We start from the raw sequence: 21,161 nt of genomic DNA, 5'->3' as shown, positions 1-21,161 counted from the left end.
AATTTCTTCCAATTCGTAGTCTTTAATCACTTAGTTTTTTGTGATTTTGTTTTGTTTTGTCTTTTAGAGACAGGGTCTCTCTCTTTTGGCCACACTGGGATCCAGTGACATGATCATGGCTCATATGACTTCAAAATCCTGGGTTCAAGTGATCTTCTCTCCTGAGTAGCTAGGCCTACAGATGTACACTACCACATCTGGCTAATTTTTCTTATTTTTTGTAGAGACAGAGTCTCACTATGTTGTCAAGGCTGGTCTCAAACTCCTGGCCTAAAGCAATCCTCCTGACTTGGCCTCCCAAAGTACTGGCATTACAGGCATGAGCCTCTGTGCCTGGTCAGTCACCTCAGTTTTAATATTGTTTTTCTTAAGAGATAGTTAAAAGATTTTCTTTAAAAGTCATCAATATATAGACTCTGAGAATGTGATGTGTGAAAACATTGCCTGTTGAAGTAGAGATAATAGCCATAGTTTTACTGAAAATCAGCACTAGTTTGAAAGAAACACTTGAAAAAAAAGTTCTAAATGAAATTTTTAATAGGAAAGAAAAAATAATCTGCGAAAACACATAACTTTTTCAAATATTAAGAAATATTGCTGAGATATGTTCATCAACTTGCTCCTTTCTGACCGTGGACACTGCCAAGGAAGCATCGTTGAAGTCTCTCTTCTCCCTGATGTCATGTCTAAGTCAGAATCTCCTAAAGAGCCCAAACAGCTGAGGAAACTCTTCATTGCAGGGTTGAGCTTTGAAACTACTGATGAGAGCCTGAGGAGCCATTTTGAGCAATGGGGAACGCTCACAGACTATGTGGTAATGAGAGATCCAAACACCAAGCATGCCATGGGCTTTGGGTTTGCCACCTATACCACTGGGGTTGCCACCTATACCACTGTGTATAGGTTTGCCACCTATACCACTATACCACTGTGGAGGAGGTGGATGCAGCCATGAATGCAAGACCACACAAGGTGGATAGAAAGTTGTGGAACCAAAGAGAGCTGTCTTAAGAGGAGATTCTCAAAGACCAGGTACCCATTTAACTGTGGAAAAGATATTTGTTGGTATTAAAGAAGATGCTGAAGAGCATCACCTAAGAGAGGATTTTGAACAGCGTAGAAAAATTGAAGTGACTGAAACCATGACTGACTGAGGCAATGGCAAGAAAAGGGGCTTTGACTTTGTAACCATTGATGACCATGATTCAGTGGATAAGCTATCGTTCAGAAATACCATACTGTGAATGGCCACAATTGTGAAGTTAGGAAAGCCCGGTCAAAGCAGGAGATGGCTTAGTGCTTCTTCCAGCCAAAGAGGTCGAAGTGATTCTGGAAGCTTTGGTTGTGGTCGTGGAGGTGGTTTCGCTGGGAATGACAGCCTCATGGAGGAACTTCAGCGGTCGTGGTGGCTTTGGTGGCAGCCATGGTGGTGGTCGTGGATATGGTGGCAGTGGGGATGGCTATAACGGATTTGGTAATGATGGAAGCAATTTTGGAGGTGGTGGAAGCTACAATGATTTTGGCAATTACAACAATCAGTCTTCAAATTTTGGACCCTGATGGGAGGAAACTTTAGAGATAGAAGCTCTGGCCCCTATGATGGTGGAGGCCAATACTTTGCCAAACCACTAAACCTAGGTAGCTATGGCAGTTCCAGTAACAGCAGTAGCTATGGCAGTGGCAGAAGATTTTAATTAGGAAACAAAGCTTAGCAGGAGAGGAAAGCCAGAGAAGTGACAGGGAAGCTATAGGTTATAACATTTTTGTGAACTCAGCCAAGCACAGTGGTGGCAGGGCCTAGCTGTACAGAGAAGACATGTTTTATTTTTTTTATTTTTTTATTTATTTTTTTTTTTATTATACTTTAAGTTCTAGGGTACATGTGCATAACGTGCAGGTTACATATGTATACATGTGCCATGTTGGTGTGCTGCACCCATCAACTCGTCAGCACCCATCAATTCATCATTTATATCAGGTATAACTCCCCAATGCAATCCCTCCCCCCTCCCCCCTCCCCATGATAGGCCCCAGTGTGTGATGTTCCCCTTCCCGAGTCCAAGTGAGCTCATTGTTCAGTTCCCACCTATGAGTGAGAACATGCGGTGTTTGGTTTTCTCTTCTTGTGATAATTTGCTAAGAATGATGGTTTCCAGCTGCATCCATGTCTCTACAAAGGACGCAAACTCATCCTTTTTTATGGCTGCATAGTATTCCATGGTGTATATGTGCCACATTTTCTTAATCCAGTCTGTCACTGATGGACATTTGGGTTGATTCCAAGTCTTTGCTATTGTGAATAGTGCCGCAATAAACATACGTGTGCATGTGTCTTTGTAGTAGCATAATTTATAATCCTTTGGGTATATACCCAGTAGTGGGATGGCTGGGTCATATGGTACATCTAGTTCTAGGTCCTTGAGGAATCGCCATACTGTTTTCCATAATGGTTGAACTAGTTTACAATCCCACCAACAGTGTAAAAGTGTTCCTATTTCTCCACATCCCCTCCAACACCTGTTGTTTCCTGATTTTTTAATGATTGCCATTCTAACTGGTGTGAGATGGTATCTCATTGTGGTTTTGATTTGCATTTCTCTGATGGCCAGTGATGATGAGCATTTTTTCATGTGTCTGTTGGCTGTATGAATGTCTTCTTTTGAGAAATGTCTGTTCATATCCTTTCCCCACTTTTGGATGGGGTTGTTTGTTTTTTTCTTGTATATTTGTTTGAGTTCTTTGTAGATTCTGGAAATGAGCCCTTTGTCAGATGAGTAGATTGCAAAAATTTTCTCCCATTCTGTAGGTTGCCTGTTCACTCTGATGGTAGTTTCTTTTGCTGTGCAGAAGCTCTTTAGTTTAATGAGATCCCATTTGTCAATTTTGGCTTTTGCTGCCGTTGCTTTTGGTGTTTTAGACATGAAGTCCTTGCCCGTGCCTATGTCCTGAATGGTACTACCTAGATTTTCTTCTAGGGTTTTTATGGTATTAGGTCTAACATTTAAGTCTCTAATCCATCTTGAATTAATCTTCGTATAAGGAGTAAGGAAAGGATCCAGTTTCAGCTTTCTACTTATGGCTAGCCAATTTACCCAGCACCATTTATTAAATAGGGAATCCTTTCCCCATTTCTTGTTTTTCTCAGGTTTGTCAAATATCAGATGGTTGTAGATGTGTGGCATTATTTCTGAAGGCTCCGTTCTGTTCCATTGGTCTATATCTCTGTTTTGGTACCAGTACCATGCTGTTTTGGTTACTGTAGCCTTGTAGTATAGTTTGAAGTCAGGTAGCGTGACGCCTCTGGCTTTGTCCTTTTGACTTAGGATTGTCTTGGCAATACGGGCTCTTTTTTGGTTCCATATGAACTTTAAAGCAGTTTTTTCCAATTCGGTGAAGAAACTCATTGGTAGCTTGATGGGGATGGCATTGAATCTATAAATAACCTTGGGCAGTATAGCCATTTTCACAATATTGATTCTGTCTATCCATGAGCATGGTATGTTCTTCCATTTGTTTGTGTTCTCTTTGATTTCACTGAGCAGAGGTTTGTAGTTCTCCTTGAAGAGGTCCTTTACATCCCTTGTAAGTTGGATTCCTAGGTATTTTATTCTCTTTGAAGCAATTGTGAATGGAAGTTCATTCCTGATTTGGCTCTCTGCTTGTCTGTTACTGGTGTATAAGAGTGCTTGTGATTTTTGCACATTAATTTTGTATCCTGAGACTTTGCTGAAGTTGCTGATCAGCTTAAGAAGATTTTGGGCTGAGACGATGGGGTTTTCTAAATACACAATCATGTCATCTGCAAACAGGGACAATTTGACTTCCTCTTTTCCTAACTGAATACCCTTGATTTCTTTCTCTTGCCTGATTGCCCTAGCCAGAACTTCCAACACTATGTTGAATAGGAGTGGTGAGAGAGGGCATCCCTGTAGAAGACATGTTTTAAATAAATACTCATGTGTATAGGCAAAAACCTTGAGGACTATATTTGTGACTAATTGTATAACAGGTTATTTTTGTTTCTGTTCTGTGGAAAGTATAAAGCATTCCAACAAAGGTTATATATGTGTATGTACACACACACACACACACATTTGCACCCATGCTGTTGATTGCTAAATGTAATAGTCTAATCATGACACAGAATGAATGTCTTTTTTTTAATGTGCTGTGTAAAGTTAGCCTACTCTGAAGTCATCTTGGTAAATTTCCTGAACAGTGTGAAGTTAGAATTCCTTCACGGTGATGCCAGGTTCTATTTGGAATTTACACACAACCTGCTTGGGTGGAGAAGCCATTGTCTTTAGAAACCTTGGTGTAGTTGAATTGATAGTTACTGTTGTGACCTGAAGTTTACCATTAAAAGAGATTACCCAAGCAAAATCATGGAATTAATGATTATAAAAATGATTGTTGGCACATCCTATGCAATATATCTAAATTGAATAATTGTACCAGGTAAGATTATAGATGGGAATAAAGTTTGTGTATAATCCATTATCATGTGTAATCAATAAATGATTTCATTCTCTTGAAAAAAAGAAATATTGCTTTACTATGTATGATACTATGGCTTAAATCAATTTCCTAGATTACTGAGCCTAAATGATGATAATTTTCTTCTCTATCATCATTAAAATATTTACCAAGCCTTTGCTTACATAAGGCACTTAGCAAAAGTAGGCAAAGTTAGTTAGAAAGATAATCCCTGAACACATAGAATTAATTATTAAACAAAAATTTTCCAGGCTGATGTAAATAATAACTAAAATGTAGTGAGCACATACCATGTGGCAGCACTGTTCTTTGCATTTAATCTTTTATAGTTATATGCTATTATACATAAAGTCTTGTTTTTCAGATGAGGGAAGATGAGGCACGAAGAGGTTAATCTAATGCCTAAAGTAAATAATTAGTAAGTGAAACATTTAGGATTCAAACTCAGAGCCCATAATCTTAACCATTATGGTATTCAGCCTCTGAAGAATCAACCTGACTTGATTAGATGTGGTTGATATTTTTAAATACTAGGTTTAAAAAATGTTTTGTGTGTGCATGTGTGACATTTTCTACAAGAGTACTAGCTTTAAAGAGACCACACAATATTGCTGTACCTGAAGAAATAGGCAGAAACTGGAAATAGAAAATCATAAAATATGCTTTTTACTAGTTGAGGATGTAAGAGTTTGGAGAAAAGTCTATATTAGTATTTTAGAATAAAGGACCTTTAAAATCGTATTAATAAAATGCACTTATTTTACTGCAACAGTGAAGTTTTCCCAGATTGCTACCTATTTTAAATATAACCTTTGTATTTAATTTATACTAAATGTATTATATATATCCTCCCCCATCAGGAAGGCTTCTGATCTTTCTAAAATAGGCCATTATTTCATTTCTTTAAGAATAATTTTTCACATTTACATTATTTTTTTCTATTATTCTGTGAACAATAACAACATCAAATGCTTGCAGAATCTTAATGGAATAAAAATAAAATTGAGCTATCCAGACAAAAGACTTTTTATAAATTAATCACTATCATGCTTAAAAGATCAGAAAGCACTTTTTCCAAGAACAAAAACTGCCCTGTTTCCTATCATGTGATTCACACTCTGAGCTATAAATAAAAGAGACCCAGAGAGACAGAACAAGAGAGATAATAATAAGTGAAAACACTGTTAGCTATGAAATCTGAACTGAAAGAATAAGCAATTGACCAGTGGCTCATAGGAGTTTTTTAAAGTGTTAAAAAAACTCCATAGGTTTTAGTTAAATTCATTACTTAATTTGCCATAAACCACTACAGTATATTTCTGTGGATGTGTGTGTACCTGCATGAAGTCAACTATTTTATGGATATTTATCCCTATGTATAGTTTTAGTTGACTGCAATCACACTTTTTTGGAGGTAGGGAGAACAGAAATGAGTAAGCAGATTTATATGTATGTAAGTTATAGGAATATTCTGAGATACCAAGAATTATTCTTCTTGGTTAGTTTAGTTGACTCAGAAATACAATGTTTTATTATTTCTCTCTGTGATGAAATTATACTTGCTGTCTCTCATAATCTCCATCTATCCCAACCCCTTTCTGTGATACCTTTGTATCACAGAAAATTGAGGGAACTATAAAAATTAATGTATACCCTCTAGCAATATATATGATTTTTTTATTTTAAAATATATTAGAATGTATTACATGAAGGATCTTGGGAAGGTTAACCTGGCATTCAGTGGAAAGTTGAATTGGAGTAGGGAGAGATTAGAGGGAAGAGTATCAGGTAAAGAGCTATTGCAACGGTTCAGGAAATAAGCTGATGATGGTGTTGGTGTTGGTGTTGTTGGTAAAGTTGCTTTTACATGAAAAATTGATTCTCTTCAAAGCAGAAGGATATGCATATGTAATATCAACTTAAACTACAGCTTTGGAATGCCTCTAAAGTAAAGAGCTGTTATTTTACAGTCACGTATAGGCAAAGGTGTGTAATATTAAGCATAACACAAAACTATTTTCAAATGAGGAAATGATTTTTGTATAACAGCACAAGTATCACTTAGATTATAAACATTTTCTTATTTAAATAAATAATTTTTTCAAGTTTCGTTATTCAACTTTTAAATTAACATTTGTTTACTGAACATTTACCATGTGCCATGAACTAGAGTTTTCATTCACACGATAATTGTATACCTGAAAAAATGTCAGCCAATGAAAGAGAAGAAAAAGAAGCTAAAGTTACTTTTCTGAAATCCTTATTAAAGTCTCATTTTTAAAAAAATTTCAGGATAGGCACATTCTTACATTGTTTCTGTCTCATTGGAAGTTGTGTGTAATGGTATTGCTGTCTATGAAAGCATATTATATGTGCATAATTTTAAAATAAATCTTGTGATTAATCCTTTGTCATGCATTAATCACCCATAATGTATCTGATTGTTAATCTTGAATCTCATGATCTATCAAATTTGCTTAGAGTGAGCAATACATATATTGTTATTTGCTCACACAACTTATAAAATGAGCCCTTCTCTATATACAGGCAAAGATCAACATTAAAATTATAAAATAACAACCATCTTAGGAAAAATTTGGGGGAAATGCAAAAGTTATTTTCTAATCCAGATTAAGAAAAATTTGAGCCATTTAGCATTTCAGTGTCAGTAAAATGGAATATTTAGAAACATTTTACTCCACAGAAAATGTGTTTAGTCTCATTTCTCAGTTGCTTTCCAATCAATTGCATTTGCTGTAGCAGAGAAATGACTAAATATTCCTAAGAAAGTGAGATATTGAGTTAAATTTGATTCATTACATCTGATGCTCTCTTGAGAAAATATCAGCTTCCTTTCAGGTCTCTCTTTTGCTCACAGTTGAAACAATGAGGTACAAATGACCACAGAAAACTATGGACTTTTCTAATCCAAAACCTGAAGCAGACCCTCAAATTGGGATCTTGTCAGAAGGAGGTGTGAAGTCAGGCTGTCACAATGATGGCATCACATTCTTTGGCCACTTTCATGTGAATACTAGAGAGAATAATTATTTAGTGATAAGTGCTTCTTAATTCTAACAAATTGCTAGCTCTTTCTTAGGTAGCAAATAAAACCCAGAAAATTCTGAAATGTTACAGTTATTTAACAATTTTTGAAAAGCTTTTAATATTCGTATTTCACATATCAAACTAACTTTATGCAGAGCTCTGATCTCTAATGTTTGGAGATGCACATTCTACTTGCATGAACAACATGTGAACAAGCTACAGGAAATATTATAATGTATAAATAAGAGCAAAATATCATGTAACAAAAACTCTAATTGTCTTACTCTAATTTTTTATTTGTATTCTCTATTTTATGTTCATTAAACTGGTTTTTAACATATCAGAAAATGAAGAATAAATGTATGTGAACAAAAGCTATCTATGTCATTACAAATGACCATAATTCTGGCTGATATTTAAATTTTAAAAAAAGAATCGGCAAATAAGATGACTGGTTTTCTATTTACACCGATATCATAACTTCGAGTTGTTTATTAATTAAAAGGTTTATAATTAACTGAAGCCATTATTAGCTAGAATTATAGTCTTTACATTCACCCCAAGAGTGACTTTTCCCAAGCAAGTTTGAACTTTAGATATTTTGCATTTGATATCAGAAGTCTGTCCTCTAATAATAAAATCCTTATGTATTTAATAAATATATGCCATCCTTCTTAAGTTAAACCTTTTGTCCCTATTTACTTATATGATTAACATGCATTATTTTTCTCGTTTTATTGCTGTCATTGTTATTATTGATAATGATCTTCAATTGAATTTTAAACAAAAGGCATCTACAATAGCTGTAGTACTTGCATATGTGTGGAGTTATTTCTAAGATATTTAATGAGGTGGGGTGTTGATTATTGAAGTGGGCTTTCAAGAAAGTACACTTAAGGATTAAGATAAACTTTGCAGGAACATCAAAGAACATGACATGTAGCACCTATTGTTTTGGGGAAAATATTTCTCATGGCTGTAATATTAGGCTCATGCTGAATAATGAAAAGGTTAAGTTGTTGATGGAAGGTGACAGGGAGGTGTATAACATGACCCACTTCAGATATCATACCTGAATTGGAGAGTTACAGGAAGAAAAGTGTGATTCACTTAAAAAGTCAAATAGAGAGGGAAAATTAGGAAAATCCCATCAAAAACCAGCTTCTGAGTTCCAACTTCCCATAATTTTGCCCTCACAGCCTCGAATGTCAGTTTACTTACTGTTTGGGGGTGACAAAACTATGAGAAAAGGATATTAAGTATTATCAGTCGGTAGAGCTGGAGAAATAGTAGGGGTTAGCACCATGGAGTGGTAAGAGCATTGTGCTGGGAGTCAGATTGGGTCTATGACCATGTAGTATCATGACTTTGCAAAAGTCACTTACACCCTCTGAGATTCAGTATCAAATGAATGTGGTGCACTAAGGGATTTCTAAGTTTAAATGGCATTCAGACTTGGCCAAGTCTGAGATTTGAAGAAAATTTTTAGAAACGTGTCAAAAATGGCACTTTCATTTTTCTCACGTAGAGACAAGTATCTCCACCCTCATTCTGCCGAGAAATGATTTACAGTGCCAGTGAACTGGCTTGTGAAATATGATTGTGAAATCATTCTGATTTTCACCTTTTCAAGGGCATTAATGATTCTGCACCCACGTTGCTCATCTTAGGAGCAAGCGCTGAGGTTTGATTTGCTGCTCTATGTCATTCAGAGCACTGTTTCTCCTGTATGCAGTGTTAATTATTAATAGCATAGCCATATTTGGAATGGTGCGTTAAAGGACACTAGGAAGAAAATACTGAGTGTTTGGGACGAACAGTAAGTCTGAAAACAGAAGTGGGTCTTTTTACATTTTGCATTCTTTTGCCAGATTTATAAATATAAATATATAAAGGCATAATCGAGAAAGCAAACAGCAAAGTTTCCAAAAGATGAAACGATATTTTTATTACAAAAAGGACTAATCTGAATGTATATATTAAATACAGTAGGTGAGAAGTCCACTGTATGAGCTACTACATTGGAATGATATTAATGCAGAAAAATGCATAAAGACTGAAATACCATTGGTCTGGTTACAGATGTTTTAAATAATAAATGCTGATAGAAAGACTGATTCAACTCAATGGAAGACAATAAATAATGCTCTTGGAGTCAGCAAGGAGTTTTATATTTTTCCATGGAAGAACTCATTCTTTATCCACAATTTTATTTTCCCTCAGTGTAAGTGAAATCAAGTTTGGTCGCTGTATTATACTAGTCAGGACATGATTACTATTTATGTATTCTATAGCCCATGCAGCTTTTGTGCTTATAAGAACTGCAATATAGGCTTCTTTGATATTCATCAGCTTTTGGGAATGAGTATCAAACTATTTATCAAACTTGATTTGATAAATACAAGATCTTGTGAAGCTATGGTCTGTGACCTGTAGCTTACAGCGATGTTTCTAAAAGTATTCAAGTACAATCACTGTTATTTGGGCACTGTAGGAAATGCAAATTCTTGGGCCCCAGCCCAGACCTAGTAATCAGAAATACTGGGGGTTGAGCCCAGTAACTTGTATATCTATGTTTTATCAAGTCTTTTACACAATACTGATATATGTTAAAGTTTGAGAACCACTGGTTCAGTAGTTCTCCACTTTTGGAACTGAAGAGTTTGTTTAAGTCTTTAAAAATGTACATAGCAATGTAATTCCAATCAAAATCCAAGAAGAATGTTCTTTATACATTGATACACTGAATCTAAAATATACATAAAATTCAGAGGACAAATAACAGCCTAGGCAAATATAAAAAGAAATCACACACACACATACACACACACACAAATAAACAAGGCTGGATGGTTTACACTACAAGAAATGAAGACTTGTTAAAAGCTATAGTAATTAAGCCACTGTGGTAGAGGGACAGGAATAGACAAATAGAACAGAAGAGAGACCCACACTAGGTGGTCATATAATTTATGACAAAGTTGACACAAATATGGCAGCAAAAGTTTGTTCTTTCCACTAAGTTGTGCTGTGTTAATTAGATGTGCATGTTGGGAGAATGTTTACCTCATTCCAGGCAAACTAAAATCAATTCTAGATGGAATGTATATACTAAGATAAAAGGTAAAACAATAAATTTGAGGTGAAAACAGAAAAAATATCTTAATGAATTTGGTGTACACAAAGATCTCTTAAATAAAACACAAAGAATGCTGAGTATAAGAGAAAATAATTACTTCATTAAAATTAAGAGATTCTGTTCATCAAAACGTACTCTTTTTTTTTTTTTTTTTTTTTTTTTGAGATGGAGTCTCGCTCTGTTGCCCAGGCTGGAGTGCAGTGGCCAGATCTCAGCTCACTGCAAGCTCCGCCTCCTGGGTTCACGCCATTCTCCTGCCTCAGCCTCCCGAGTAACTGGGACTACAGGCGCCCGCCATCACGCCCGGCTAGTTTTTTGTATTTTTTTAGTAGAGACGGGGTTTCATCTTGTTAGCCAGGATGGTCTCGATCTCCTGACCTCGTGATCCGCCCATCTCGGCCTCCCAAAGTGCTGGGATTACAGGCTTGAGCCACTGCGCCCGGCCACCAAAACGCACTCTTAAGAGGATGGAAAGGCAAACTATATAGTGGCAGAAGGGATTTACAATACATGCATTTGACAAAAGACTTCTATCCAGTTGTATCCAGTAGTTTAAGAGCTCCCTCAAATGAATAGCAAAGAGTAAACAACTCTTTAGAAAAATGAGCAGGAGGCTTTTATAGGCGCTTCACAAAAGTTTACATCCAGTTGTACAGTAAATATATGAAAGAGAAGGTACTCAAGTTTCTTAGACATCAGTGAAATGCAAATTAAAATTATTATGTGACATCACTATACACCCAGTAGGACATAGTCAAAATGACAAGGAAAAAATATTGTGTTGACTGATGATATGGAACAACTGAAACTCTTAAATTGCTGTTATCCTGCTCCTAGGTATATACCCAATAAAAATGCAAACACCTGATCACCAAACAATATATTCCAGAATTTTTATAGCAGCAGTATTTGTAATATCAGCAAAGTAGAAATGCCCATCAATATAGTACAATGGATAAACAAATTGTGGGATAGCCTTTCACTGTAAAACTGCACCTCAGAAAGAACGCCAAAAACTACAATTACACAGAAAACATAGATTAATCTCCCAAACATGTTGAATTTAAGAAGCGTGCAGTGTGTAATTTCATTCACATAAGTTCAAAACATGAAAAATCTATGGGAATAGCAGTTGGCAGTGGGGTTGTGGGACAGTGAGGGGGCACAGAAGCTCTTCTGAGGAATCTGTTAATCTATTAATGTTATTTTAGATCTGCTTACATGGATGTATTCAGTTCTCCACTTTTGGAACTAATAATCTGAAGAGTTTAAGTATTTAAAAATGCACAGGGCAATGTAATTCCAATCAAAATTCAAGAACAATGTTGTAAAAGTTAGACTTCTGTAAATACATGCACTTTTCTGTTTGTGAGTTATGCTTTTATTTTTAAAAGTTTCCTAGAAAATTCACAGAGAGATAGGGAAAGCTGTAATTTGAAAACAGCAATCTGGATATAGTGTACGGGAGAGATGGAGGTGGAGCTGGTTTGAGCGTATTGCTTTAGGCTAAAGCAAAGACAATGGTAGTTTAGTTTAAGGTAGAAACAGGGAGGTTAGAGATAAACAGATAAATTCAAATGTAGAATTATGATATAAAACTACCAGGACCTGGTGATGGACATGAAAGGTGAAGAGACCAAAGTGCTTGATTCTGTGAATCTGCAGATTACCTTCTAAGAAACTCCTGTGATAGAGGCGAGTGTACCAAGAGGTCAGCACCAGGATTCCCAGTGCTGTGTTGAAATGGAGGAGGTGCTTCACCAGGGCAAAACTTGAGTTGAGACAGGTGCTTGTCAGATGAAGTCTTTGGCACGTTGATCATTCCTTGCTTTTTGGTTGACTTTCCTCACTGCTCTTTTACAGTAAAACACCTTCTGCTGGTTTTCCTCCTTATCTTTCAATTGTTCTTTCTCAGTTTGACTTATTGGTTCCTCCTCTGGAATGCGCAGCACTCTGCTCTAAATATTTTTTCTTCCTTATTTATGCGATTATTCGGGTTCATCTTCTTTTCCAAAAATGTGCAAACACAACAATGTGCAAACACACCTCTATTTCCAGACTTATGTTCAAAATCGTGTGGTTGATATCTCCTTTTGGGTATCTAATAGACATCTTAAATTTAGCATATGGGAAATGGAACATCTGGTCTTTCTTCTCAAACCCTCTTTCTGCAGCTTTCCACATGTGGTAGTGTAGACTGGAAGCTCTGAGGTCATGGTTGCCTCTTCTCTTTGTGTCATACCCCACATTCCGTCTTTCAGCTCTGCCTTTAGAATATGTTCTGAAATCCCACTGTTTCTCATTATGTATATTGCTACAGTCTCATTTGCACTATCATATTATCTCATCTGTGTTAGTAAAGGAGTATCCTACTTAGTTTTTTTCTCTGCTTCTTCTCATGTCCCCTCTCCATATTATATTTGCAATACAGCAACCAGAATGATCGTTTTAAAATGTGAATCCAATCATTTCTTCATCAAAATACCACAGTGATTCCCCGTATACACAGAGTAAAATACAAAGTCCTTATAAGTAGGTAAAAATACAAAGTCCTTATAAGTAAAATACAAAGTCCATTATAAGGCCCACAAGAATCCATATGACCTGCCTATTAATTTCTCTTCTGACCTTTTTTTGCTACCGTTCGACTATTTTTTCATTCCATTCTCTTCAATTTGGGAAACTTAATGTTCCTCTAACATTTTGGGCATGATCTTCACTGACCATCTGGTACAGCCTTACCTAGAATAAATTCCTGGATGGAACACTCTTTCCCTAATTGCCCCTTTGCCAGCTCCCTCACTCTCTTCAAGTCTTTGATCAAATGTCACCCCAATCATCATCATATAAAAAAATGCCACCCATACCCAATAACACACTTCTGATACCACCTACCATGCTTTTATTTTTCTGTAGTGTACATCGCCTTCTAATATATAATATAATTACTCAGTGTGTGTCCCCCGACCCCACTAAAAAATAAGGTCCAGGAAGGCGGGGATCTGGGGGAGCTTTGTCTAATTATTTCACTGGAACTGTCTGACCCATATTAGATGCTCAATAAAAATCTAAAATTTATTTATTTATTATGTCTATTTTAAAAAATGTTTCTGCTTCTCCTGTTTCTTCACTAAAATGTAAATTTCAAGAATTTTGCTTTGCTCATCCACAGGTTCCAAATTTCTAGAAAAGTGCCTATCACATCCATAGGTAGTTTCTTAAATATTTATAGAATATATAAATATTGAACTGTTAACGTGTAGGGCAACTCAGGTACACATGGAAAGTCACAGAAGGATTCTAGAATATGCTATGCTCTAGAACCACAAGTAGTTGAACATTGCTAGAGAGTCATAGTGAGAAAAGAATAATATTTGGAGATAAAAGTGGAAAAGGAGTCAGGGAGAACTCACGAAAAACACGTAAGCCAGAGTACAAGGAAGCCAGCAAAAGTTCTAGATTTTTTCCTTGGGGAGACAATGACAAAACAATGGAGAATTTTGTGGAGGAAAGTGACACTGTCAGATTCAAGTGTTAGGAAAATATCTCTGACAGAAGAGAAGAGGACAAACTGGAAGAGTCCAGACTAAAGCCAGGTAAACTGATAAGTGGGCAGCTGCAATAATTCACTGTGAAAATTAAGAGTTGATACAAATATATGGATTTCTCCCCTATAACTCAGTGGAAAATTTAATTGCACAGGTTAAATTCCATAATAAATAAAATATATATTTATGATGATACATGGAATAATTAAAATGCTGGTGTATTTTTCTCTTCATCTTCAAGGCCTGAAACATAAATTAGAATATCACATTGTAATGTATGAGATATCATACTGATTTTTAAACTATACAAACTATGGACATCTTGAAAAAGAAACCACTACAATTTATCCAATACAACTACATAGCCTTTAATGTTGAATTTCTTACTTAAGGATCTCTTATAATCCTCTTCCCATTTTCAGTACTTCTTCCTAAGCAATTGTATCTATTCTTAAAGATCGTTATAAATGAGTGATTCAAATGTCTTTACCTCTACCCAAGATCTTTCCTTTAGATTCATATGCACAAGCGTCTTTATACGAAGCAATATATTTTACAAAACGTGAAATATACAATTACACGTATCTATAAGAACATAATAATGTCCTTATATGAATATATTTGACATCAGTATGCCATGTGCTTTATGCCACTTTCCTTTTCTCTGATGCATCCTTCAAAATCCTTGACATACACACTTGGATGATTCAAAAGTATCTGTGTCTCAAATGCAACATAACCAAAATTAAACTCATTATTCTATTCCCAAAACAGATCCCTTTCCAGGATTTCCTTACTCAGTGAATATGCCCACCAACCATGCAAAAATATGGACATCATCCTTGTCCCTTCTCTCTCTCTTATCCATTATTTCCAACATTCTTTTCTTTCCCTGTATCAGAATGGAATGTTTATTATTACAATTTTTTAAATTTAATTTAATTTTAATTTCCAGGTTACATGTACAGGACATGTAGGTTTGTTACATAGGTAAACGTGTGCTACAGTGGTTTGATGCACCTATCAACCCATCACCTAGGTATTAAGCCCCACATGTATTAGCTACTTAGCTTGGTGTTCTGCCTCCCCCTGCTCTCTGACAGGCCCCAGTGTGTGTTGTTGCACTCCCTGTGTCCATGTGTTCTCATTCCAACATTGAGTCTTATCAATTTTACACCAAAGATGTCTTTCAAATATTCCCACTTGTCGTTATCACTGCCACCACCTTAGTCCAAGCTACCATCATCTCTTCTCTTAATCATTCTAGTGGCCTCCTAACTAGGTTCCTCTCAGACACTTTTGTGCCTTTCTTTCCTCTCAATGTATTCTCCACACTCAAGCAAAAGTGATCATTCAATATGCAGATCTCATTTTGTCAGACATATGCTTAAAATCCTTCAAAGGATTTTGATCTATTTTGGGATTAGGATGAAAGTCATTAACAAGGTCTGCATAATCTGGTCTCTCTCTAACTCTGCTCCATAAAAGTCTGCATCATTTGGCCCCTCCATAACTAACTCTTCTCCTACTTCATAAAAAAGTTATTTATCTTGTCCCATCACATGACTTTTTTTATTCTTTCTTTCTTTCTTTCTTTCTTTCTTTCTTTCTTTCTTTCTTTCTTTCTTTCTTTCTTTCTTTCTTTCTTTCTTTATTATTATACTTTAAGTTCTAGGGTACATGTGCATAACGTGCAGGTTTCTTACATATGTATACTTGTGCCATGTTGGTGTGCTGCACCCATCAACTCGTCAGCACCCATCAACTCGTCATTTACATCAGGTATAACTCCCAGTGCAATCCCCCCCTCCCCACCCCCATGATGGGCCCCGGTGTGTGTGATGTTCCCTTCCCGAGTCCAAGTGATTTCATTGTTCAGTTCCCACCTATGAGTGAGAACATGCGTTCATTGTACTTGCTGCTCCCTCTACCCAACCTACTCTCCTAATGCTCCTGATGCAATCATCCATACCCCAGCTCTCCTGGATAATGACTACTAATCCTTTAGCTTTCAGTCCAACTGTCATTTTCTCAGGGAAGCCTACCTGCTTTTTCAGAACATACCACATCCTTCAAGTACCTTTTAATTAAAGCCCCATCATAGTATAATTTACATTTTTCTGTTTGATTATTGGTCAATGCCTGTATGCCTCCCCAGCCAGTAATCTCTGTAAGGTCAGAGAGTTTCTGTGTACAGTACTATACTGCAGGTACCCAGAATAGACCCTAGAACATTTTTACGATCAGTAAATATTTGATTGATGCAAGAACCATTTGGTTCCCCAAATGGTTCACTCCATAATGAACATCACCAAGAAGGAAGAGGATGCCATTAGCTCACTGAGCCCTTGTGGGTGTCAGGCAAAACAAGGCAAAAAGTTTAAGGAGTAAACATAATTGACCTCTTTTGACTTTATCTAGGTTGCCTTTGACACCTAATTGAGTGTTAGTCCTACATATTATGGCGTGCAAAAAGGTCTTCAATTGAGTTCTGGAAATTAGATGCCAAATCATTGGCTCAAAATCATTTTGATTTAAGTTAAACATCAGTTAAGTTATACATTTTAATCATTTTTTTATCCTTGAGTACGTCATCTGATTTATATAACAACTACATTTAAAAATATTTAAGTCCCATGGATCTGGGAACTAAGGGACCTGAAGAAGCTGATCCTGAGATTTTTTTACTCTTATAGAACACTTGTTTGCAGAAAGCTGAGTGTTGGTAACAGCTTAATAGATCGGGTAGCTACACAATAACCCTGCACAGGCGGTATATATTAAGATCAGCTTTGGGTCGCTGAGGATTTTTTCTTTTTTGAAATATGAGATCTAAAATAATTTGGTTTGTAGCTGCTTGCCACCGTTCTCACCCCACACTTACCATTTTACATATGATTACTGAGTTGACCCCAAAGGCTTTTAGGTTGAGAGGCTGCAAGGTCAGTGTCCCTGCCACCTCCCAATCTCTGCCTGTACCTACCTCAGACGTGTCTTTGTACTATCCCTGCTGGACACTGCACCTTTCCATAATTATAAATGTCTGTTTTCAGTCACTTCAAAGGTTTCTCAGCACTGGGAGTCCTCCTTCAAAGCCTCTGCATTGCTGAGGAACTTCTGTCATTGACAGGAGGTCTTGCTTTGAAGTTTTTCATGCCATTTATTGATTTCCCCCTTTAAAGATGTTCAGATTAGAAAATGCTTCACCCCCTTTGAACATGTGCATATTTTTATGATGTTGAAGGGTTAATCCTTTGAAGATATTTACATTTTATAGTAATGTCCTTATATGAATAAATTTGACATCAGATATGCCACATGCTTTATGACACTTTCCTTTTCTCTGCTGGATGCTTCAAGATCAAGATCCTCTCAATTTAGTTCATTGTTGGTTCTTACATTATGCTTTTGTTCCTTTTTTAATATAATGCCCAATAACTCAGTAAATGTGATTAAAAAAAGGGAGGGGAATGCATAATTTGGAAATAGCCTTTATTCCAATTATTAAATTTACTTACAGTTGGGACATGTTTAATGTTTAGGAGTATTTGCAATGTTTTCTGGACCTCATGACCATTTTTAGTGTTCTAAAGTTATACATCAGCACCAACAAAGGTTAGCTTTGAAAAGTAGCTCTTAGTGATAAAATGCATAATTTCATACACATTTTTCCTTGTACATGTGCTTAAACCTCAGTTTTCTAATGCCTTGAAGAGAATAAGGATGATACGAGGATTAAATTTGAAAACTGCACTTTAGGAGTTTAGTACAGTGCCTCACACATAGTAAGTTAGCTATGTCTGTGGCAATTAAATGACCAAATCCAATTAGTTCAATACTGGATAACAGCCCATATAATGTTTTAGGCATTAGCTTTAGGACTGTCCCTGCTGATCAGAAGTACACTACCTCCCTCTAATGAACTGATTTCAGCAATTCTACCACTTGGAATTTCTCTCATTTAGCTTAAGATTTCGATTACTGATACAGGCAGAATAAAGTACTATTAGGAGAGGTAATGCTTTAAATCCTAGTGTAAATGAAGACTCTGAAAGCATGTTGTGGTGATACAGACAAACAAGAAAAGGAGGAAACAGTCCTAAAGAGTAAAAAAGGAGCTGGGAAAATTGAGGGAGCAATGGTGGTAAAGAAAATCGGGGTAAATGTGAACTTTCACACAATTTTTTTCAAAGGTTGAAAATATATACACACAAACACATCACCCCAAGCCTACTTTGTAACTAAAAATAATAAGTAGTGGTATAATGCGAATTAAACTACAGGTGCCAAATCTAGAAATGCCACACACACAGAAAGAAAATAAATATAATTGGCATGAATTTTGATGCCTAGTGGGCTGGTAAACTCATATTAAATGTAGTCCAGTTGTTAACCAGGAATCATATATGACCTCCCTGTGCATAATAAAAATAAAGTAGCTCTATTTAATTTCTGTGTTTGGCATCATTAGATTGTAATCATAATATCAGGGAAACATTTTCATTTTCCTGGATATCAGTGATTGACTTTCATTTTCCTAGCACTCTAAATGTATTGTTTCATTCAGTAATTTAATCATTTATTTATTTAATATTTATACAGTGCCAAGGAAGCATAAATGGCCAATAAACATATAAAAAGATACTCAGCTTCACTATTCATGAGGGCAATGTAGAGTAAATGTAGACAACAATAAGGTACATATTTTATCCATTACCCAGTAATAGCAAGTGTTGTTATCTTAGTAGTATCAAGTGCTGTTAGGATTGTGGGGGAATTAGTATTTATTATACATTGTTGGAGGAGGTATAATTCGATATATATTTTTGGAATAAGATTAGAAATTATTTATAAAATGGAAATGAGTATATCCTTCAATCCAGAAGTGTTCCCTCTCAGCTTTATTTGCAGAAGCATCGTGTTTGTGGTAGTATTGTATTATTAGGAAAAAAAAAAAAAAAGAAATAAGGAAAAGAAATAGAGGGAAGAAAGGAAAGAAGGAAAAAAATAACTTAAATATCTAAACATCCACTAACAGTGGAATGTTTGAATGAACTATGGATGTTCTATTGCACAAAATACTGCACAGGAGTTAAGCAAAAAACAAACAAACAAAAAGCCATAAGCTACTATCTCTATGACCAGAGATAAAAAACTTTTTAACCGTGTGGAAAGAGAAAAAAGGCAAAACTTGAAGAATAATACAGACTGAGTGAGGCTGGTAATATAAGATACACAAAGTGTAAAATATATATGTTTATATGTGTGTGTAAGAAATACAATGTTGCCTGTGTTCTGAGGCTGCATTTGGGGGTGTTAATCAATGTGAGCTCTTTATCTCAATTAATTCATCAATATGTAATTGATTATTAATCTTTGCATAATAAGTTTATAATAATATATAAATGTATTTATATATTCTTGTGACATCCTTTCTGTGATAGGGATATATTCATATATTCTTTGTGTAATTAAAATAAATAAGTAAAACTAAGTGCAAACATATTTCATAAATCATCTTCTAAACAAGTTAATACACCAGATTTCATTCCAAACATGCAAATATTGAGATTGTCTGTTAGTCATTAAATTTGTATTTAATTTTGTGCAAGTTCCCCATTAGTCAAGAAATCTAATGTGCTACATCTTATTAATTTATTAGAAGGGTACAAAAGGGAGATGGCTTTATGCTTTTGGATCAGGTAGTAAAAAGATTACTGCCCCAAAGATACTTTAGATGTAATGTGTCTGCCCTCATATATATAATCAGCAGGCAGAGGCAAGAATTGTGTCCCAAGCAAAGTCTCATGTATGTTTATACCCACCCAATCTCCCACCAAGGCTCCCTAACCCCAGAGTTGCCCAAGAATCTATACTGGTGCCAGTGCTACCAAATTCTTCTCCACTTCCTCGACTGGAAATATTGGAAACAGAGCAATACATTTTCTGAGTTGTACATATAACATCAAAATGTTCAGGTTTTCAAATATATATTTCATGTCCAAGAGTTCCCCTCCTCTTTTCTTAATCTTGCTTACATGAAAATATATCTTTCCAACTCTTAAAGGATCTTAAGCCCTGATACTTAAAATTTTATTTCAAAATCAGAACCTTTGAAGTTCCAGTTGATTTTGAACATAGTATAATGCATTTTAATATGTTGATTCTCTTCTGGAGTCCTGTAACTATAAAGAAAATAAAAGACATATATACATATATGTGTGTGTGTGTGTGTATCCCTCATTCGTGAGAGAAAAGGCTCTAGCTATTGAACAGACTGTAGATATTTGGCCTTAATATTTATTAAATTGATGCAACATATCTGGCCTTAATGTTTAGTATACATGAACATGATTTTTTATTCAGATACAGTTTATTTTAAAATTGCTCTATTTTTGACATCGATAGTTTCTTTGGGGGGTGAATTTTAACATATTTCCAACTCCTGAGTCTTGGATTGTATTCCTAGACAGCTAGCAGGTATTTAGACCTTTTATTTTGAAAATTAAGCATAATTTTTGTCTAACCTCTCTTAGATTGTGGTCTGGTTGACAAATTTTATCTTACATTTTTCTCATTAGTGAACATTGTTAAAGAAGGCTATTAATAGCAACTCTCTGAGTCATGGAACTGCACTATTATTCAGTGAATACATAGCAGTCCTTATTGGCCTTTCTATACAATCCTCCGTTGTTTCATAGGATTATTTGATACCAAGGAAAACATTAAAATTGCTATCCTAAGGGGAAAACTTGGATTGATTATGGCTATTTATCTTCAACTATGGGTATAAAAGCAATGTCAATGAAATAAATTGTCCAAAATAAAATGCCCCATTAGTATTTAGGGGAAAAATTGAAAATGCGGCAGAACATGTGTCTACAGATTTTTATTTACTAAAAACATATCTGAAATTTTAGCTTCAACAA

The 21,161-nt window shown here is 35.6% G+C and overlaps 1 pseudogene; it reads left to right on the top strand.

The window, feature by feature from the left end:
* The first annotated feature begins 682 nt into the window (after positions 1–682).
* Positions 683–1,739, top strand: LOC111544751 (annotated as a pseudogene).
* Positions 1,740–21,161: the final 19,422 nt, after the last annotated feature.

The sequence above is a fragment of the Piliocolobus tephrosceles genome, chromosome 2, assembly GCF_002776525.5.
Source record: "Piliocolobus tephrosceles isolate RC106 chromosome 2, ASM277652v3, whole genome shotgun sequence".
Classification (NCBI taxonomy): domain Eukaryota; kingdom Metazoa; phylum Chordata; class Mammalia; order Primates; family Cercopithecidae; genus Piliocolobus; species Piliocolobus tephrosceles.
This window is presented reverse-complemented; position numbering and strand designations above follow the sequence as displayed.